Here is a 24,437-nt window from a genome sequence, read left to right as displayed (position 1 = left end):
AGAGTTATACTGGGGAGAGTTATACTGGGAAGAGTTATACTGGGGAGAGTTATACTGGGGAGAGATATACTGGGGAGAGAGATATACTGGGGAGAGTTATACTGGGGAGAGTTATATTGGGGAGAGTTATATTGGGGAGAGTTATACTGGGGAGAGTTATATTGGGGAGAGTTATACTGGGGAGAGTTATATTGGGGAGAGTTATATTGGGGAGAGTTATACTGGGGAGAGTTGTACTGGGGAGAGTTATACTGGGGAGAGTTATACTGGGGAGAGTTATACTGGGGAGAGTTATATTGGGGAGAGAGATATACTGGGGAGAGTTATACTGGGGAGAGTTATACTGGGGAGAGTTATACTGGGGAGAGTTATACTGGGGAGAGAGATATACTGGGGAGAGTTATACTGGGGAGAGTTATACTGGGGAGAGTTATACTGGGGAGAGTTATACTGGGGAGAGTTATATTGGGGAGAGTTATACTGGGGAGAGTTATATTGGGGAGAGTTATACTGGGGAGAGTTATACTGGGGAGAGTTATATTGGGGAGAGTTATACTGGGGAGAGTTATACTGGGGAGAGTTATATTGGGGAGAGTTATACTGGGGAGAGTTATACTGGGGAGAGTTATACTGGGGAGAGTTATACTGGGGAGAGTTATACTGGGGAGAGAGATATACTGGGGAGAGTTATATTGGGGAGAGTTATACTGGGGAGAGAGATATACTGGGGAGAGTTATACTGGGGAGAGATATACTGGGGAGAGTTATATTGGGGAGAGTTATACTGGGGAGAGTTATATTGGGGAGAGTTATACTGGGGAGAGTTATACTGGGGAGAGTTGTACTGGGGAGAGAGATATACTGGGGAGAGTTATACTGGGGAGAGTTATACTGGGGAGAGTTGTACTGGGGAGAGAGATATACTGGGGAGAGTTATACTGGGGAGAGATATACTGGGGAGAGTTATATTGGGGAGAGTTATACTGGGGAGAGTTATATTGGGGAGAGTTATACTGGGGAGAGTTATACTGGGGAGAGTTGTACTGGGGAGAGAGATATACTGGGGAGAGTTATACTGGGGAGAGTTATACTGGGGAGAGTTATATTGGGGAGAGTTATACTGGGGAGAGTTATACTGGGGAGAGTTATATTGGGGAGAGTTATACTGGGGAGAGTTATACTGGGGAGAGTTATACTGGGGAGAGTTATACTGGGGAGAGTTATACTGGGGAGAGAGATATACTGGGGAGAGTTATATTGGGGAGAGTTATACTGGGGAGAGAGATATACTGGGGAGAGTTATACTGGGGAGAGATATACTGGGGAGAGTTATATTGGGGAGAGTTATACTGGGGAGAGTTATATTGGGGAGAGTTATACTGGGGAGAGTTATACTGGGGAGAGTTGTACTGGGGAGAGAGATATACTGGGGAGAGTTATACTGGGGAGAGTTATACTGGGGAGAGTTGTACTGGGGAGAGAGATATACTGGGGAGAGTTATACTGGGGAGAGATATACTGGGGAGAGTTATATTGGGGAGAGTTATACTGGGGAGAGTTATATTGGGGAGAGTTATACTGGGGAGAGTTATACTGGGGAGAGTTATACTGGGGAGAGATATACTGGGGAGAGTTATACTGGGGAGAGTTATACTGGGGAGAGTTGTACTGGGGAGAGAGATATACTGGGGAGAGTTATACTGGGGAGAGTTATACTGGGGAGAGTTGTACTGGGGAGAGAGATATACTGGGGAGAGTTATACTGGGGAGAGATATATTGGGGAGTGAGATATACTGTGGACAGGCTGAGGGGGTAGTTACTGTGGACCGATATACCGTGGACAACTCCTCTGCCATCTACATTGGAGAGATAGCTAGGTCTCTTCTCCTGTGAGGTCATTGTACTGGTCAGTATGCTGGATTGTTCCACTGACATCAATAGTTTCACCATTAGAAAGGAAAGCATCAGCTTGCTATTGAGGGAATGACTGGCTGGAGAAGTATGTGGCTCTGGACCAAATGGTACCCTATTCCCTACAGAGGGCCCTATGGGCCCGGTCAAACACTACATAGGGAATAGGCTCCCATTTGGGACACATTTATGTGTTGGTCTGCCAAAGACCTGTTGAGTTATGATGTCATTGTGAGGTGGTTAGTTAATTAACAGTTAATTAGTCCAGATGTGAGTGAGGTTCAGTATTGAGTCCTGAAGACCATGTCTGTCACTATGGAAACAATACTCAGCCATAGTCCTTTTGGAAGAACAATCAAATGGGAAAATGAATTATGAAATTCACTTCTAGATAGTTTGAAACAAGACAACCCACATGCATTTCAAAATCAAACTAAATCAACCATTATTTGTCACATGCGCTGAATAAAACAAGCCCTTAACCTTACTGTGAAATGCTGACTGACAAGCCCTTAACCTTACTGTGAAATGCTGACTGACAAGCCCTTAACCTTACTGTGAAATGCTGACTGACAAGCCCTTAACCAACAGGCAGACAGACAGACAGACAGACAGACAGACAGACAGACAGACAGACAGACACCATGAAATGCTGTCTGTCTGTCTGTCTGTCTGTCTGTCTGTCTGTCTGTCTGTCTGTCTGTCTCTGCCTGCCTGCCTGCCTGCCTGCCTGCCTGTCCTCTATCTGAGAAGAAGTTGGTGAACCCGGCGAGGCAGTCATCTGAGAACACAAGGCTGTTGAGTCTGCTGATAACACTGCGGTGATTGACAGAGTCAAAAGCCTTTTGAAGGTCGATGAAGATGGCTTCACTGTACTGTCTTTTATCGATAGAGGTTATGATATTGTTTAGGACCTTGAGCAATGTTGAGGTGCACCCATGACCAGCTCGGAAACCAGATTGCACAGTGGAGTAGGTATCGTGGGATTCGAAATGGTCGGTGATCTGTTTATTAACTTGGCTTTCGAATCATTTAGAAAGGCAAGTCAGGATGGATATAGGTCTATAACAGTTTGGGTCTAGAGTGTCTCCCCCTTTGAAGAGGAGGATGACCGCGGCTGCTTTCCAATCTTTGGGGATCTCAGACGATACGAAAGAGAGCTTGAACAGGCTTGTAATAGGGGTTGCAACAATTTCGGCGGATAATTTTAGAAAGAGAGGGTCCAGATTGTTTAGCCCAGCTGATTTGTAGGGATCCAGATTTTGCAGCTCTTTCAGAACATCTGCTGTCTGGATTTGGGTGAAGTAGAAGCGGGGGCTTGGGCCAGTAGCTGCAGGGGTTGCTGAGATTTTGGCCGGGGTAGGGGTAGCCAGGTGGAGAGCATGGCCAGCAGTGGAAAAACGCTTATTTAAATTATACATTATCGTAGATTTTTCGTTGGTGAGTGTTTCCTATCCTCTGTGCAGTGGGCAGCTGGGAGGAGGTGCCCATATTCTCCATGGACTTTACAGTGTCACAAAACTTTTCGGAATTAGTGCTACAGGAAACAAATTTCTGTTTGAAAAAGCTAGCCTTAGCTTTCCTAACTGACTGAGTATATTGGTTCCTGACTTCCCTGAAAAGTTGCATATCGTGGGGGCTATTCGATGCTATTGCAGAACGCCATAGGTTGTTTTTGCTGGTCAAGTGCAGTCAAGTCGGGGTTGAACCAAGGGCTACATCTGTTCTTAGATGTACATTTTTTGAAAGGGGCATATTTAAGATGGAGAGGAAAGCACTTTTGAAGAGCAACCAACCATCCTCTACTGACGGGTCAACTGCCAGGTCGATTAGTAAGGCCTGCACGCTGAAGTGTTTTAGGGAGCGTTTGACAGTGCTGAGGGGTGGTTGTTTGACCACGGATCCAGTACGCACCCAGGCAATGAGGCAGTGATCCTGGTTGAAGACAGCATAGGTGTATTTAGAGGGCAAGTTGGTCAGGATGATATCTAAGAGGGTGCCTATGGTTACAGATTTAGGGTTGTACCTGGTAGGTTCCTTGATAATTTGTGTGAGATTGAGGGCATCTACAGTAGCTTAGATTGTAGGACGGCCGAGGTGTTATTAAGCATGTCCCAGTTTAGGTCACCTAACAGTACGAACTCTGAAGATAGATGCAGGGCGATCAATTCGCATATTGTGTCCAGGGCACAGCTGGGGGCTGAGGGGGGGTCTATAACAAGCGGCAATGGTGAGAGACTTGTTTCTGGAAAGGTGCATTTTTAAAAGTAGAAGCTTGAATTGTTTGGGCACAGACCTGGATAGTATGTCAGATCTCTGCAGTAGATTGCAACCACCAGCTTTGGCAGTTCTATCTTGTCGGAAAATGTTATAGCTAGGGATGGAAATTTCAGGATTTTTGGTGGCCTTCCTAAGCCAGGATTCAGACACGGCTAGGACATCTGGGTTGGCAGAGTGTGCAAGAGCAGTGAATAAAACAAACTTATGGAGGAGGCTACTAATGTTAACCTTCATGAAACCAATGCTTTCAGTTACAGACGTCAACAAATGAGGGCGCCTGGGGAATGGGAGTGATGCTCAGGGCAGCAGCGCCTGGGTTACCCTCTACATCACCAGAGGAACATAAGGTCAGATGCCGAGCAGTTGCCATACCAGGTGGTGATGCAACCAGTCAGGATGCTCTCGATGGTGCAGCTGTAGATCTTTTTGAGGATCTGAGGACCCATGCCAAATCTTTTCAGTCTCCTGAAGGGGAACAGGTTTTGTCGTGCTCTCTTCACGACTGTCTTGGTGAGTTTGGACCATGATAGTTTGTTGGTGATGTGGACACCAAGAAACTTGAAGCTTCCCTTTTGCAAGTATTTTAAAGATGAAACATATTCTCAACATTCAGTAAAACATATAGACAACAGAATATTCTGAGATTGCTTGCCTTGATTTTGTCAGGTTACGAGATCTCTGATAACAGATACAGCTCATCTACTTAGTTTAATTAGTCTAATAATAGACACAACAATATCCACAGACTTACCAGTCACTAGAGCTGATTAATTTCAATCACATTGTGTTGTCTGTTATCCTCTAGCTGTAATATTGTCTTTGTTCTAACCATAAACCACATATCCTCTAGCAGTAATATTGTCTTTGTTCTAACCATAAACCACATATCCTCTAGCAGTAATATTGTCTTTGTTCTAACCATAAACCACATATCCTCTAGCAGTAATATTGTCTTTGTTCTAACCATAAACCACATATCCTCTAGCAGTAATATTGTCTTTGTTCTAACCATAAACCACATATCCTCTAGCAGTAATATTGTCTTTGTTCTAACCATAAACCACATATCTTCTAGCAGTAATATTGTCTTTGTTCTAACCATAAACCACATATCCTCTAGCAGTAATATTGTCTTTGTTCTAACCATAAACCACATATCCTCTAGCAGTAATATTGTCTTTGTTCTAACCATAAACCACATATCCTCTAGCAGTAATATTGTCTTTGTTCTAACCATAAACCACATATCCTCTAGCAGTAATATTGTCTTTGTTCTAACCATAAACCACATATCCTCTAGCAGTAATAATGTCTTTGTTCTAACCATAAACCACATATCCTCTAGCAGTAATATTGTCTTTGTTCTAACCATAAACCACATATCCTCGAGCAGTAATATTGTCTTTGTTCTAACCATAAACCACATATCCTCGAGCAGTAATATTGTCTTTGTTCTAACCATAAACCACATATCCTCTAGCAGTAATATTGTCTTTGTTCTAACCATAAACCACATATCCTCTAGCAGTAATATTGTCTTTGTTCTAACCATAAACCACATATCCTCTAGCAGTAATATTGTCTTTGTTCTAACCATAAACCACATATCTTCTAGCAGTAATATTGTCTTTGTTCTAACCATAAACCACATATCCTCTAGCAGTAATATTGTCTTTGTTCTAACCATAAACCACATATCCTCTAGCAGTAATATTGTCTTTGTTCTAACCATAAACCACATATCCTCTAGCAGTAATATTGTCTTTGTTCTAACCATAAACCACATATCCTCTAGCAGTAATATTGTCTTTGTTCTAACCATAAACCACATATCCTCTAGCAGTAATATTGTCTTTGTTCTAACCATAAACCACATATCCTCTAGCAGTAATATTGTCTTTGTTCTAACCATAAACCACATATCCTCGAGCAGTAATATTGTCTTTGTTCTAACCATAAACCACATATCCTCGAGCAGTAATATTGTCTTTGTTCTAACCATAAACCACATATCCTCTAGCAGTAATATTGTCTTTGTTCTAACCATAAACCACATATCCTCTAGCAGTAATATTGTCTTTGTTCTAACCATAAACCACATATCCTCTAGCAGTAATATTGTCTTTGTTCTAACCATAAACCACATATCCTCTAGCAGTAATATTGTCTTTGTTCTAACCATAAACCACATATCCTCTAGCAGTAATATTGTCTTTGTTCTAACCATAAACCACATATCCTCTAGCAGTAATATTGTCTTTGTTCTAACCATTAACCACATATCCTCTAGCATTAATATTGTCTTTGTTCTAACCATAAACCACATATCTTCTAGCAGTAATATTGTCTTTGTTCTAACCATAAACCACATATCCTCTAGCAGTAATATTGTCTTTGTTCTAACCACAAACCACATATCCTCTAGCAGTAATATTGTCTTTGTTCTAACCATAAACCACATATCCTCTAGCAGTAATATTGTCTTTGTTCTAACCACAAACCACATATCCTCTAGCAGTAATATTGTCTTTGTTCTAACCATAAACCACATATCCTCTAGCAGTAATATTGTCTTTGTTCTAACCATAAACCACATATCCTCTAGCAGTAATATTGTCTTTGTTCTAACCATAAACCACATATCCTCTAGCAGTAATATTGTCTTTGTTCTAACCATAAACCACATATCCTCTAGCAGTAATATTGTCTTTGTTCTAACCATAAACCACATATCCTCTAGCAGTAATATTGTCTTTGTTCTAACCATAAACCACATATCTTCTAGCAGTAATATTGTCTTTGTTCTAACCATAAACCACATATCCTCTAGCAGTAATATTGTCTTTGTTCTAACCATAAACCACATATCCTCTAGCAGTAATATTGTCTTTGTTCTAACCATAAACCACATATCCTCTAGCAGTAATATTGTCTTTGTTCTAACCATAAACCACATATCTTCTAGCAGTAATATTGTCTTTGTTCTAACCATAAACCACATATCCTCTAGCAGTAATATTGTCTTTGTTCTAACCATAAACCACATATCCTCTAGCAGTAATATTGTCTTTGTTCTAACCATAAACCACATATCCTCTAGCAGTAATATTGTCTTTGTTCTAACCATAAACCACATATCCTCTAGCAGTAATATTGTCTTTGTTCTAACCATAAACCACATATCCTCTAGCAGTAATATTGTCTTTGTTCTAACCATAAACCACATATCCTCTAGCAGTAATATTGTCTTTGTTCTAACCATAAACCACATATCCTCTAGCAGTAATATTGTCTTTGTTCTAACCATAAACCACATATCCTCGAGCAGTAATATTGTCTTTGTTCTAACCATAAACCACATATCCTCTAGAAGTAATATTGTCTTTGTTCTAACCATAAACCACATATCCTCTAGCAGTAATATTGTCTTTGTTCTAACCATAAACCACATATCCTCTAGCAGTAATATTGTCTTTGTTCTAACCATAAACCACATATCCTCTAGCAGTAATATTGTCTTTGTTCTAACCATAAACCACATATCCTCTAGCAGTAATATTGGTTTCACTATACAATGCCTTTGGAAAGTATTCAGAACCCTTGACTTTTTCCACATTTTGTTACTTTACAGCCTTATTGTAAAATGGATTACATTTAAAAAATATTAAAAAATAAATAATAATAAAATGAATCCTCAGCAATCAGCCCACAATACCCTATAATGACAAAATGAACGATACCCTTTTCTATGAAACTCCAAATTGAGGTCAGGTGAATCCTGTTTCCATTCCATCATCATTGAGATGTTTCTACTACTTGATTGGTCCACCTGTGTTATTTCAATTGATTGGACATGATTTGGAAAGGAACACCTGTCTATATAAGATCCCACAGTTGACAGTGCATGGCAGACCAAACCTTGAGGTCGAAGGAATTCTCTATAGAGCGCCGAGACAGGATTGTGTCGAGGCACAGATCTGGGGAAGGGTACCAAATCATTTCTGCAACATTGAAGGTCCACAAGAACACAGTGGCCTCCATTCTTAAATGGAAGTTTGGAACCACCAAGACTCTTGAAAGTCTGGCCGCCTGGCCAAACTGAGTAATTGGGGGAGAAGGGCCTTGCTCAGGGAGGTGACCAAGAACCCGATGGTCACTCTGACAGAGCTCTAGAGTTCCTCTGTGGAGATGGGAGAACCTTCCAGAAGGACAACCATCTCATTCAGGCCTTTATGTTAGAGTGGCCAGATGGAAGCCACTCCTAAGTGAAAGGCACATGACAGCTCGCTTGGAGTTTGCCAAAAGGCACCTAAAGACACTCAGACCATGAGAAACTAGATTCTCTGGTCTGATGAAACCAAGATTGAACTCTCTGGCCTGAATGCCAAGCGTCACGTCTGGAGGAAACCTAGCACCATCACTACGTTGAAGCATAGTGGTGACAGCATCATGCTGTAGAGATGTTTTTCAGCGGCAGGGACTGGGAGACTAGTCAGGATCGAGTCAAAGATGAACATAGCAAAGTACAGAGATCCTTAATGAAGACCTGCTCCAGAGCGCTCAGGACCTCAGACTGGGGTGAATGTTCACCTTCCAACAGGACAACGACCCTAAGCACACAGCCAAGACAACGCAGGAGTGGCTTCGGGACAAGTCTCGGAATGTCCTTGAGTGGCCCAGCCAGAGCCCGGATTTAAACCTGATGGAACGTCTCTGGAGAGACCTGAAAATAGCTGTGCAGCAATGCTCCCCATCCAACCTGACAGAGCTTGAGAGGATCTGCAGAGAAGAATGGGAGAATCTACCCAAATACAGGTGTGCCAAACTTAGTGTCATACCCAAGAAGACTCAAGGCTGTAATCTCTGCCAAAGGTGCTTCAACAAAGTATCAAGTAAAGTGTCTGAATACTTATGTAAATGTAATATTAGTTTCATATTTTTAATAAATTACCAAACATTTCTAATCGGTTTTTGCTTTGTCATTATTGGGTATTTTGTGTAGATTGATGAGGGGGAAAGAAACAATTTAATCCATTTTAGAATGAGGCTGTAACGTAACAAAATGTGGGATAAGTCAAGGAGTCTGAATACCTTTCGAAGACACTTAACAATAAAGCACATATCCTCTTGTTGCTATATCGTCTTAGCTGTAACTATAAAGAACATATCCTCTTGTTGTTATATTGTCTTAGCTGTAACAATAAAGCACATATCCTCTTGTTGCTATATCGTCTTAGCTGTAACTATAAAGAACATATCCTCTTGTTGTTATATTGTCTTAGCTGTAACTATAAAGCACATATCCTCTTGTTGTTATATTGTCTTAGCTGTAACTATAAAGCACATATCCTCTTGTTGTTATATTGTCTTAGCTGTAACTATAAAGCACATATCCTCTTGTTGTTATATTGTCTTAGCTGTAACAATAATGCACATATCCTCTTGTTGTTATATTGTATTAGCTGTAACTATAAAGCACATATCCTCTTGTTGTTATATTGTATTAGCTGTAACTATAAAGCACATATCCTCTTGTTGTTATATTGTATTAGCTGTTACTATAAACCAAATGTCCTCTTCCTGTAATATTTGGCTCGTTGGGATTATGAATTTGGTTTCTAGACATGTTGGCGTATAGTATTTTTTTTGCATTATGATGGGTTAATGCTAATTGTGATGCGCTTTGGTTGGTATTCACTGCCTAGTCTTATACGTGTTTGGTATAGTGCCTTAGAGACGTATCAGTGATTTTGGTTGTGTGTGTGTGTGCGTGCGTGCGTGTGTGCAAATAGAAAAAACATGTTACTCTTGTAGAGAAACGCCAATCCTCTCATTCATGTTGAGGAAACAGTCTATCACTCTGTCATACAGTACACACTTTTAGCTTTTGTTGTCCTAAGCTACCTGAGTAAAATGCTCGCTAGCCTAACCTTCTTTCATGGGCAACATTAGCTAGTTAACTTCAGCCAAGTACATCTAGCTACATACTGAACTGCCATACTCTCAGGCCAGGGGCACAATGTATGAAGTATGAATTTATGGTTGGATCAGAATCGCTGTTATAATCACTTGCCAGTACAAAGAATTAGGCAAAACCACAAATCCAAATCCCTATCTCCATCCATGGCTAATTTAGGAAAGGGTCGATTTTAGACAACACAATGAGATGTAACAATTAAAGTTTTTTTCTGTCAATTACATCTTGCTTTTGATGTGATTGGTGGGAAGCCAATCCAAACTGCCTTCCCTTGATTTTTTGGTAAACCAGGACCATTCACAGTTGAGCTTGATCAGTTTAGCTCATCGCTGATTGGCTATTGTTTTATACTTTTTTATCAAGGGAGGCCAAATGCTCGCTGGCTTCACATGCATTCAATATTACAGGCGGCAGGGTAGCCTAGTGGTTAAAGTGTTGGACGAGTAACCGGAAGGTTGCAAGTTCAAACCCCCGAGCTGACAAGGTACAAATCTGTCGTTCTGCCCCTGAACAGGCAGTTAACCCACTGTTCCCAGGACGTCATTGAAAATAAGAATTTGTTCTTAACTGACTAGTTAAATAAAGGTAAAAATACTCTTTCTGACCAGACAGCATCAGATAGATGGGCTACACATACTGAGGGGCACCGTTAAGCTCGCTTGAATGCTTTCTCTGGTGAGATACATTCAATGTCTTGCAAACTGAAGGAAAAATAAATTATTCATCAATTTTTGGGGGGAAGCCTGGCTTCCCTTATCATCCATGGATACACACAGCTTCATAAAGGAAGGGACCAGGAAATCTGGTCACAATGCAGACACAGTGGACAGACACATTTTAGTACCATGTGTAGACACATTTCTGGAAATGTGGGGACAATCAGAATGTAGACAAGGTCAGGACAAAGGACCCATGTCAGCACCAGGTATACATGGGGCTTCTCTCTCTTCACTGGTAGGATTAGTTATTTAATTACCCTCATCAGTGTTCCACTGTGACATGCTCACCATCGTCATCATGGCAGCTGTGTTTATCTGAAAGGACATTGCCACGACCCTCTGCCCTCACGATGAACTGATCTTTCAGCCAATCAGATGACAGTACCGCCTGCTTCTACAGTTGACTGTCGCTGGAAAACACACACACACACAGCCTTGTTTTTATGACGTTGTGGGACAAAAGTGTGGAACATGAATTGTGAGGAGCAGCCTTTCCGCAGGTCGTTCCTGAAAAGAATCTGATCAAAAGCACTTTAAGCACAAATATCCCTTGAAATGAACACAATAAAGAAGCTTTGTCCCCATCCTGACTGGGTCATAACTCTTGGGGACATTTTTTCAGGCTTTTATTATTTGTGGGGCTCTCCTTTAGATATACACACAGAGAGAGAGAGAGAAGGGACATTTCCTGCGTACCTCTGCTTATTCCTAATTTTATCAGTAAAAGAAATACAGTACTGTTGGAATATAAAGCCTCAATTTGATACAGCTGTCCACTATGGTGTGAACTTAAAGGGACACTTCGGGATTTTGGCACTGAGGACCTTTATCTACTTCCCAAGTCAGATGAACTTGTGGATACCATTGTTATGTCTCTGAGTCAAGTAGGAAGGAAGGTGCTAACTAGACAGTGTATCCAATAGGAAGGAAGTTACTAACTAGACAGTGTATCCAATAGGAAGGAACTAGACAGTGTAGCCTGTAGGAAGGAAGTTGCAAACTAGACAGTGTATCCAGTAGGAAGGAAGTTGCTAACTATACAGTGTATCCAGTAGGAAGGAAGGTGCTAACTAGACAGTGTATCCAATAGGAAGGAACTAGACAGTGTAGCCTGTAGGAAGGAAGTTGCAAACTAGACAGTGTATCCAGTAGGAAGGAAGTTGCTAACTATACAGTGTATCCAGTAGGAAGGAAGGTGCTAACTAGACAGTGTATCCAATAGGAAGGAACTAGACAGTGTAGCCTGTAGGTAGGAAGTTGCTAAATAGACAGTGTATCCTGTAGGAAGGAAGGTGCTAATTAGACAGTGTTTCCAGTAGGAAGGAACTGGACAGTGTATCCAGTAGGAAGGAAGGTGCTAACTAGACAGTGTATCCAATAGGAAGGTGCTAACTAGACAGTGAATCCAATAGGAAGGTGCTAGCTAGACAGTGAATCCAATAGGAAGGAAGTTGCTAACGAGACAGTGTTTCCAGTAGGAAGGAAGGTGCTAATTAGACAGTGTATCCAGTAGGAAGGAAGGTGCTAACGAGAAGGTGTATCCTGTAGGAAGGAAGGTGCTAACTATACAGTGTATCCAGTAGGAAGGAAGGTGCTAACTATACAGTGTATCCAACAGGAAGGAAGGTGCTAACTATACAGTGTATCCAGTAGGAAGGAAGGTGCTAACTATACAGTGTATCCAACAGGAAGGAAGGTGCTAACTATACAGTGTATCCAATAGGAAGGAAGGTGCTAACTAGAAGGTGTATCCAATAGGAAGGAAGGTGCTAACTATACAGTGTATCCAGTTGGAAGGAAGGTGCTAACTATACAGTGTATCCAGTAGGAAGGAAGGTGCTAACTATACAGTGTATCCAGTAGGAAGGAAGGTACTAACTATACAGTGTATCCAGTAGGAAGGAAGGTGCTAACTATACAGTGTATCCAGTAGGAAGGAAGGTGCTAACTAGAAGGTGTATCCAATAGGAAGGAAGGTGCTAACTATACAGTGTATCCAGTAGGAAGGAAGGTGCTAACTATACAGTGTATCCAACAGGAAGGAAGGTGCTAACTATACAGTGTATCCAGTAGGAAGGAAGGTGCTAACTATACAGTGTATCCAACAGGAAGGAAGGTGCTAACTATACAGTGTATCCAATAGGAAGGAAGGTGCTAACTAGAAGGTGTATCCAATAGGAAGGAAGGTGCTAACTATACAGTGTATCCAGTTGGAAGGAAGGTGCTAACTATACAGTGTATCCAGTAGGAAGGAAGGTGCTAACTATACAGTGTATCCAGTAGGAAGGAAGGTACTAACTATACAGTGTATCCAGTAGGAAGGAAGGTGCTAACTATACAGTGTATCCAGTAGGAAGGAAGGTGCTAACTAGAAGGTGTATCCAATAGGAAGGAAGGTGCTAACTATACAGTGTATCCAGTTGGAAGGAAGGTGCTAACTATACAGTGTATCCAGTAGGAAGGAAGGTGCTAACTAGACAGTGTATCCAGTAGGAAGGAAGGTACTAACTATACAGTGTATCCAGTAGGAAGGAAGGTGCTAACTATACAGTGTATCCAGTAGGAAGGAAGGTGCTAACTAGAAGGTGTATCCAATAGGAAGGAAGGTGCTAACTATACAGTGTATCCAGTTGGAAGGAAGGTGCTAACTATACAGTGTATCCAGTAGGAAGGAAGGTGCTAACTATACAGTGTATCCAGTAGGAAGGAAGGTGCTAACTATACAGTGTATCCAGTAGGAAGGAAGGTGCTAACTATACAGTGTATCCAACAGGAAGGAAGGTGCTAACTGGACAGTGTATCCAATAGGAAGGAAGGTGCTAACTATACAGTGTATCCAACAGGAAGGAAGGTGCTAACTGGACAGTGTATCCAATAGGAAGGAAGGTGCTAACTATACAGTGTATCCAACAGGAAGGAAGGTGCTAACTGGACAGTGTATCCAATAGGAAGGAAGGTGCTAACTATACAGTGTATCCAACAGGAAGGAAGGTGCTAACTATACAGTGTATCCAGTAGGAAGGAAGGTACTAACTATACAGTGTATCCAGTAGGAAGGAAGGTACTAACTATACAGTGTATCCAGTAGGAAGGAAGGTACTAACTATACAGTGTATCCAGTAGGAAGGAAGGTGCTAACTATACAGTGTATCCAGTAGGAAGGAAGGTACTAACTATACAGTGTATCCAGTAGGAAGGAAGGTGCTAACTATACAGTGTATCCAATAGGAAGGAAGGTGCTAACTATACAGTGTATCCAGTAGGAAGGAAGGTGCTAACTATACAGTGTATCCAGTAGGAAGGAAGGTACTAACTATACAGTGTATCCAGTAGGAAGGAAGGTGCTAACTGGACAGTGTATCCAATATGAAGGAACTATACAGTGTATCCAATAGGAAGGAAGGTGCTAACTAGACAGTGTATCCAATATGAAGGAACTATACAGTGTATCCAATAGGAAGGAAGGTGCTAACTAGACAGTGTATCCAGTAGGAAAGAAGGTACTAACTATACAGTGTATCCAACAGGAAGGAAGGTGCTAACTGGACAGTGTATCCAATAGGAAGGAAGGTGCTAACTGGACAGTGTATCCAATAGGAAGGAAGGTGCTAACTAGACAGTGTATCCAATAGGAAGGAAGGTGCTAACTGGACAGTGTATCCAATAGGAAGGAAGGTGCTAACTATACAGTGTATCCAACAGGAAGGAAGGTGCTAACTGGACAGTGTATCCAATAGGAAGGAAGGTGCTAACTGGACAGTGTATCCAATAGGAAGGAAGGTGCTAACTAGACAGTGTATCCAATAGGAAGGAAGGTGCTAACTAGACAGTGTATCCAATAGGAAGGAAGGTGCTAACTATACAGTGTATCCAACAGGAAGGAAGGTGCTAACTGGACAGTGTATCCAATAGGAAGGAAGGTGCTAACTGGACAGTGTATCCAATAGGAAGGAAGGTGCTAACTATACAGTGTATCCAACAGGAAGGAAGGTGCTAACTGGACAGTGTATCCAATAGGAAGGAAGGTGCTAACTGGACAGTGTATCCAATAGGAAGGAAGGTGCTAACTAGACAGTGTATCCAATAGGAAGGAAGGTGCTAACTATACAGTGTATCCAGTAGGAAGGAAGGTGCTAACTATAGAGTGTATCCAACAGGAAGGAAGGTGCTAACTAGACAGTGTATCCAATAGGAAGGAAGGTGCTAACTAGAAGGTGTTTCCAGTAGGAAGGAAGGTGCTAATTAGACAGTGTATCCAGTAGGAAGGAAGGTGCTAACTATACAGTGTATCCAGTAGGAAGGAAGGTGCTAACTATACAGTGTATCCAACAGGAAGGAAGGTGCTAACTGGACAGTGTATCCAATAGGAAGGAAGGTGCTAACTATACAGTGTATCCAGTAGGAAGGAAGGTGCTAACTATACAGTGTATCCAGTAGGAAGGAAGGTGCTAACTAGACAGTGTATCCAGTAGGAAGGAAGGTGCTAACTATACAGTGTATCCAATAGGAAGGAAGGTGCTAACTAGACAGTGTATCCAATATGAAGGAACTATACAGTGTATCCAATAGGAAGGAAGGTGCTAACTAGACAGTGTATCCAGTAGGAAGGAAGGTACTAACTATACAGTGTATCCAGTAGGAAGGAAGGTGCTAACTATACAGTGTATCCAATAGGAAGGAAGGTGCTAACTAGACAGTGTATCCAATATGAAGGAACTATACAGTGTATCCAATAGGAAGGAAGGTGCTAACTAGACAGTGTATCCAGTAGGAAGGAAGGTGCTAACTATACAGTGTATCCAGTAGGAAGGAAGGTGCTAACTATACAGTGTATCCAGTAGGAAGGAAGGTACTAACTATACAGTGTATCCAGTAGGAAGGAAGGTGCAAACTATACAGTGTATCCAGTAGGAAGGAAGGTACTAACTATACATTGTATCCAGTAGGAAGGAAGGTGCTAACTATACAGTGTATCCAATAGGAAGGAAGGTGCTAACTAGACAGTGTATCCAATATGAAGGAACTATACAGTGTATCCAATAGGAAGGAAGGTGCTAACTAGACAGTGTATCCAGTAGGAAGGAAGGTGCTAACTATACAGTGTATCCAGTAGGAAGGAAGGTGCTAACGAGACAGTGTATCCAATAGGAAGGAACTATACAGTGTATCCAGTAGGAAGGAAGGTGCTAACTGGACAGTGTATCCAATAGGAAGGAAGGTGCTAACTGGACAGTGTATCCAATAGGAAGGAAGGTGCTAACTATACAGTGTATCCAGTAGGAAGGAAGGTACTAACTATACAGTGTATCCAGTAGGAAGGAAGGTGCTAACTATACAGTGTATCCAATAGGAAGGAAGGTGCTAACTAGACAGTGTATCCAATATGAAGGAACTATACAGTGTATCCAATAGGAAGGAAGGTGCTAACTAGACAGTGTATCCAGTAGGAAGGAAGGTGCTAACTATACAGTGTATCCAGTAGGAAGGAAGGTGCTAACGAGACAGTGTATCCAATAGGAAGGAACTATACAGTGTATCCAGTAGGAAGGAAGGTGCTAACTAGACAGTGTATCCAGTAGGAAGGAAGGTGCTAACTATACAGTGTATCCAGTAGGAAGGAAGGTGCTAACTAGACAGTGTATCCAATAGGAAGGAACTATACAGTGTATCCAATAGGAAGGAAGGTGCTAACTAGACAGTGTATCCAATATGAAGGAACTATACAGTGTATCCAATAGGAAGGAAGGTGCTAACTAGACAGTGTATCCAATAGGAAGGAACTATACAGTGTATCCAATAGGAAGGAAGGTGCTAACTAGACAGTGTATCCAATATGAAGGAACTATACAGTGTATCCAATAGGAAGGAAGGTGCTAACTAGACAGTGTATCCAATAGGAAGGAACTATACAGTGTATCCAATAGGAAGGAAGGTGCTAACTAGACAGTGTATCCAATATGAAGGAACTATACAGTGTATCCAGTAGGAAGGAAGTTGCTAATGAGACAGTACCTTCCTTCCTACTGGATACACTGTCTCGTTAGTACCTTCCTTCCTACTGGATACACTAACGAGACAGTGTATCCAGTAGGAAGGAAGTTGCTAAGTAGACAGTGTTTCCAGTAGGAAGTAAGTTGCTATCTCGACAGTGTGTTCAATAGAAAGGAAGTTGCTAACTCAACAGTGTTTCCATTAGACTACTGGGTCTGCATCAGCAGTTGTTTTTTAATAATATATATGTCTCTTTGGTTTTCATACAGATGTTCACTGTGAGACTGTTGAAAAAGGTCAGACATTTCAGTTGCACAGGCTCCCCCTATGGATAGAACCCATTGAAAAAAATGACCAGTTATTCTGGTAGTTGACATATCCAAAAGTATATTCCAAGGTCTCCATACACACCTTCCATCTCACCTCACAGGGTTCCCAGCCCATGTTCCCAGTTATTGCAAGTATATATGCAAATGTGTGGACACCTAAAAAGTAATGTACTTATGAACATGTCAATACCTCTTATCACCCCACACTCCTGCTGTCCAGAACAGGACACACGCATGTCTGATACAGTTTGGAATACGTAGCACAACCAATATCTTTGAGTGGTTTTGTTTTTCCAATAACTCCCCCATGAGCTTGCTGAGTCGGCCAGGACAGTTGTTGCATATAGAAAGGTAATATGTTCATAAAAATACACACATATTTATAAATGCTAGTAAACTCAGGAGTGTCTTCACCAGAATAAAACTGAAAAACACTTCTAGTAGCTGGTTTTCTAAAAATGCATTATCTGTGTTTTTGTCTCGTTAGTCATGAGTCTCCATCTTTACACCAAGTCATTATCTGTGTTTCTGTCTGGTTGAACATGAGTCTCCATCTTTAACACCAAGTCATTCTATGTGTTTTAGTCTGGTTGAACATGAGTCTCCATCTTTAACACCAAGTCCTTATCTGTGTTTCTGTCTGGTTGAACATGAGTCTTTTACACCAAGTCATTATCTGTGTTTAGTCTGGTTGATCATGAGTCTCCATCTTTTACACCAAGTCATTATCTATGTTTTTGTCTGGTTGATCATGAGTCTCCATCTTTTACACCAACTGACTGCACGTAATAACATGTTCTACAGGTCTTCTTCAGTTTCTGACATCAACATAATATCATCAGCATATAAAAGGATACTTAGCATTTCATCATCATATCTTACCCCAATATTTAACTGTGGCTTCAATCCCGTTAACGGGATCGATATGACAACAGCCAGTGAAAGTGCAGGGCGCCAAATTCAAAACGACAAATCTCATAATTAAAATTCCTCAATCATACATGTATCTTATACCGTATTAAAGGTAATCTTGTTGTTAATCCCACCACAGTGTCCGTTTTCAAATGGGTTTTACAGCGAAAGCACCAGAAACGATTATGTTAGGTCACCACCAACTCACAGAAAAACCCAGCCTTTTTTCAAGCCAAAGAGAGGAGTCACAAAAAGCACAAATACAGAGAAAATGAATCACTAACCTTTGATGATCTTCATCGGATGACACTCATAGGACTTCATGTTACACAATACATGTATGTTTTGCTTGATAAAATTCATATTTATATAAAAAAAATCGGAGTTTATATTAGCGCGTTATGTTCACTAGCTCCAAAAACATCCAGTGATTTTGCATAGCCACATCAATTCAACAGAAATACTCATCATAAATGTAGATGAAAATACACTTGTATTTTATACACATGGAATTATAGATAAACCTCTCCTTAATAAAACCGCTGTGTCAGATTGTAAAAGAGCAAACCATGCAATAATCTGAGACAGAATAATCAGAGAAAATTATCCGCCATGTTGGAGTCAAAAGAAAACAGAAATAACATTATAAATATTCCCTTACCTTTGATGATCTTCATCATAATGCACTCCCAGGAATCCTAGTTCCACAATAAATGCTTGATTTGTTTCGATAATGTCCATTATTTATGTCCAAGTAGCTACTTTTGTTAGGGTTTAGGTATACAAATCCAAACGCTCATGCAGGTCGATCCGAACGTCAGACAAAAACTTCAAAAAGTTATATTACAGGTTGAAGAAACTTGTCAAACTAAGTATAGAATCAATATCTAGGGTTTTGTTATCATAAATCTTCAAAAATGTTCCAACCGGAGAATTCCATTGTCTGTAGAGAAGCCATGGAACGCAGGTCACCCAGTTGTCCTCTGAATCATTCAGATGTTCATTGGCAAACTTCAGACAGGCATGTATATGTGCTTTCTTGAGCAGGGGGACCTTGCGGGAGCTGCAGGATTTCAGTCCTTCACGGCGTAGTGTGTTACCAAATGTTTTCTTGGTGACTCTGGTCCCAGCTGCCTTGAGATCATTGACAAGATCCTCCCGTGTACTTCTGGGCTGATTCCTCACCATTCTCATGATCATTGCAACTCCACGAGGTGAGATCTTGCATCGAGCCCCAAACTGAGGGAGATTGACAGTTCTTTTGTGTTTCTTCCATTTGTGAATAATCGCACCAACTGTTGTCACCTTCTCACCAAGCTGCTTGGCGATGGTCTTGTAGCCCATTCCAGCCTTGTGAAGGTCTACAATCTTGTCCCTGACATCCTTGGAGAGATCTTTGGTCTTGGCCATGGTAGAGAGTTTGGTGGAGAGTTTGGAATCTGATTGATTGATTGCATATTGCTTCTGTGCTTCTTCTTTTATACAGGTAACAAACTGAGATTAGGAGCACTCCCTTTAAGAGTGTGCTCCTAATCTCAGCTCATAACCTGTACAAAAGACACCTGGGAGCCAGAAATCTTTCTGATTGAGAGGGGGTCAAATACTTATTTCCCTCATTTCCCTCCTAAAATGCAAATCAATTTATAACATTTTTGACATGCGTTTTTCTGGATTTTTTTGTTGCTATTCTGTCTCTCACTGTTCAAATTAACCTACCATTTAAAGTGTAGACTGATAATCTCTTTGTCAGTGGGCAAACGTACAATATCAGCAGGGGATCAAATAATTTTTTCCCTCACTCTATAATCAAAGACATCATTCAAACAGTTTTAGAAACTTCAGAGTGTTTTCTATCCAATTCCAATAATAATATGCATATATTAGCAACAGGGACTGAGGAGTAGGCCGTTTACTCTGGGCACCTTTCATCCAAGCTACCCCCCTGCAGCCATAAGAAGTGCATTTATTTTGCCAAATCATTTATAAACAAAGCAAACAAGTTGGTGAAAAGGCACTTCCTTGTTTTACACCCGAGGGAAACCAATCTGTACGATATTCATTAACACGCACACAAGCAATTGGTGCTTTTGTAAAGAGACTGGATTGCTTGATAGAATTTCCCATCAAACCCTCCCTGTCTTTAACAAACTATAAGCTAAAATATCCCTATTTACAAAATCAAAAGCTTTCTGGAAATCAATGAAACATGCAAAACTAGACTTCTCTTCATGTAATCTATTTCTAATTGTACAGATTGAGAAAATATGATCTATACCATTTTGTTCTTCCGCCTGAATGTTTTGGTCCTCCAAAAATGTAATTAGCCTTTTGTTGAGGATGGATGAATATAATTTATAAACCGTAATTAATAAACTTATGCCTCTATAGTTCAGTGGCACTCTCGGGTCATTTTTGGAAGATTTGGGAATTCACAATGGACTTATACCAAGTGGACGGTAGTATACAGTATTCAAAACACATTTGGAGCAAATCATATAGGACGTCAATTAATTGAGGGGATTTTAAAGCCTCATTAGAAAGTTAATCATTGCAAAACACTTTCCCTTTTTTTGCAGCTTCAATCACCTTCTTAACTTCTGCCACAGACAGCTCCCCATTAAAATATGGGTTAATCACAGTGCCTTGCAAAAGTTTTCATCCCCCGTTTTCCTATTCTGTTGCATTACAACCTGCAATTTAAATAGTTTTTTATTTGGATTTCATGTAATGGACATACTCAAAATAGTCCAAATTGGTGAAATGAAATAAAAAAAACTTGTTTCAAAAAATTCTAAACAATAAAAGACGGAAATGTGCTGCGTGGTGCCCCGAAATAAGATCTGGTACAACCAATTACCTTCATAAGTCACAAAATGTGTTAAATAAAGTCCACCTGTGTGCATTTTAAGCATCACATGATCTATCACATGATCTCAGTATATTTTTTTACTGTTCTGAAAGGCCACAGAGTTTGCAACACCACAAAGCAATGGGTACCATGAATACCAAGGAGCCCTCCAAACAGGTCAGGGATAAAGTTGTGGGGAATTACAGATCAGGGTTGTGTTAAAAACTTTGAACATCCCACGGATCAAATCAAATCTATTTGTCACATACACATGGTTAGCAGATGTTAATGCAAGTGTAGCAAAATGCTTGTGCTTCTATTTTACCTTAATTTAACTAGGCAAGTCAGTTAAGAACAAATTCTTATTTTCAATGATGGCCTAGTGGGTTAACTGCCTGTTCAGGGGCAGAACGACAGATTTGTACCTTGTCAGCTCGGGGATATGTACTTTCGGTTATTAGTCCAACGCTCTAACCACTAGGCTACCCTGGCACAATGAAGTAGCAACCAACGAGTAATCTAACCTAACAATTCCACAACTACTACCTTATACACACACAAGTGTAAAGGGATAAAGAATATGTACATAAAGATATATGAATGAGTGATGGTACAGAACGGCATAGGCAAGATGCAGTAGATGGTATCGAGTACAGTATATACATATGAGATGAGTAATGTAGGGTATGTAAACATAAAAGTGGCATAGTTTAAAGTGGCTAGTGATACATGTATGACAAAGATGGCAAGATGCAGTAGATGGTATATAGTACAGTAAATACATATGAGATGAGTAATGTAGGGTATGTAAACATTATATTAAGTGCCATTGTTTAAAGTGGCTAGTGATACTTTTTTTTACATCAATTTCCATTATTCAAGTGGCTGGAGTTGAGTCAGTATGTTGGCAGCAGCCACTCAATGTTAGTGGTTGCTGTTTAACAGTCTGATGGCCTTGAGATATAAGCTGTTTTTCAGTCTCTCCGTCCCTGCTTTGATGCACCTCTACTGACCTCATCTTCTGGATGATAGCGGGGTGAACAGGCAGTGGTTCGGGTGGTTGTTGTCCTTGATGATCTGTATGGCCTTCCTGTGACATCGGGTGGTGTAGGTGTCCTGGAGGGCAGGTAGTTTGCCCCCCGGTGATGCGTTGTGCAGACCTCACTACCCTCTGGAGCACCATTAAATCCGTTATTAAAAAATGTAATTTATAATAATAATAAATTTAAAGAATATGGCACCACAACAAACCTGCCAAGAGAGGGCCGCCCACAAAAACTCACGGACCAGGCAAGGAAGGCATTAATCACAGAGGCAACAAAGAGACCAAAGATGACCTGAAGGAGCTGCAAAGATCCACAGAGCTGGGCTTTACAGAAGAGTGGCCAGAAAAAGGTACTCTGGTCAGAAAATTTCTGCTTTTTGGACATCAAGGAAAACGTTATGTCTGGCGCAAACCCAACACCTCTCATCACCCCAAGATACCATCCCCACAGTGAAGCATGGTGGTGACATCATCATGCTGTGGGAATGTTTTTCATCGACAGTGACTGGGAAACTGGTCAGAATTGAAGGAATGATGGATGGCGCTAAATACAGGGAAATTCTTGAGGGAAACCTGTTTCAGTCTTCCAGAGATTTGAGACTGGGACGGAGGTTCACCTTCCACCAGAACAATGGCCCTAAGCATACTGCTGAAGCAATACTCGAGTGGTTTAAGGGGAAACATTTAAATATCTTGGAATGACCTAGTTAAAGCTCAGACCTCAATCCAATTGAGAATCTGTGGTATGACTTAAAATTGCTGTACACCAGCGAAACCTATCCAACTTGAACGAGCCGGAGCAGTTTTACCTTGAAGATTGGGCAAAAATCCCAGTGGTTAGATGTGCTAAGCTTATAGAGACATACCCCAAGAGACTTGCAGCTGTAATTACTGCAAAAGGTGTCTCTATTGACTTTGGGGGGTGACGAGTTAAGTGCATGTTCAAGTTTTCAGATGTTTTGTCTTAATTCTTGTTTGTTTCACAATAAAACATATGTTGCATCATCAAAGTGGTAGGCATGTTGCGTAAACCAACTGATACAAACCCTCCAAAAATCTATTTTAATTTAATTGTGAGGCAACAAAATAGGACAAATACCAAGGGGGTGAAAACTTTCTCAAGCCACTGTATATGTATTGATAAGGCTTATATATAAGAGGGTTCTAATATTGTATATTCAGTTTTAGCTCTCAGGGAACATGTCTTCCTCAAAATATGCCACATTTTCATTAAGAAGAAACTAGCAAACCCCTTCCCTCACTCCTTAAGTACCTATGACATATCAGAGTTCAGCCCCCCCACCCACCCCTGTCTTCCCTGACTTCCATAGGAATTTTATTATGACTTTTGGTCCTAACTTGGAGGATGTCTTGTCTGTATCTCCTCAAGGTATAATAACTGTTGAGGATATATTGTCTGTATCTCCTCTCTGATATCTCCAGTTAAATAGGCACAGTCTTTTATCAAACACATGCTGTTTTTCCTTAAATTCCTTCCTACACTCTTCTCTTGTATTCCCATCTTTATACTGTCTAAATAAGTACTCAGCCTTGTTACTGACCATATATCCCTTAACTCATCATTCCAATAAGGCTTGTTCTGCTTGTAAACTTTTGTCATGACGTTGGCCTGGCGGTAGATTTATGACAGTCATAAATACCTTTTTCCTCTCTACCCTACTGATGTTACATTTGCAAACCCCTTTGGTTAACATAGAAATTCTGGGAACATCAGAAAGTGGGGGAAAATGAACTATATTCCGACCAATGGAACATATGCGGTGGTACTTAATGAATATGATGTCAGTTCGGTTGTCATCTGAGACATTCTCATCAATGATAAGATGACATAAACTCTACCGTGGAAAGTCTACACATCAGAGTTATCGGATTCACATGGAATTGTTCAATTGTTCAATTTAAATGTTTGAATATTAAACTATTCGTGATGGGATGAAATGTGATTTTAGCTTCTAAAATGTGAGATTTGGGTTTTCATAAGGTAGGGCTCTGCTCAATCAGTGGCCCGCCCCTGTTAAGGGACATGGGCTATAAAACTTTTCAAACACGCCCTCCTCTCCCTTCCTATATAAAGCCTATAAAACTTTGAACTCTTATTCACTACAGAAGTGATACCTCTACAGAGGAGGCTTCACCTGTCATGTTCAACATACTAGCTCCACAGAGGAGACTTCACCTGTCATGTTCAACATACTAGCTCTACAGAGGAGGCTTCACCTGTCATGTTCAACATACTAGCTCTACAGAGGAGACTTCACCTGTCATGTTCAACATACTAGCTCTACAGGAGGCTTCACCTGTCATGTTCAACATACTAGCTCTACAGAGGAGGCTTCACCTGTCATGTTCAACATACTAGCTCTACAGAGGAGGCTTCACCTGTCATGTTCAACATACTAGCTC

This window comes from Oncorhynchus masou, chromosome 6 (genome assembly GCF_036934945.1).
Source record: "Oncorhynchus masou masou isolate Uvic2021 chromosome 6, UVic_Omas_1.1, whole genome shotgun sequence".
NCBI classification, from domain to species: domain Eukaryota; kingdom Metazoa; phylum Chordata; class Actinopteri; order Salmoniformes; family Salmonidae; genus Oncorhynchus; species Oncorhynchus masou.
This window is presented reverse-complemented; position numbering follows the sequence as displayed.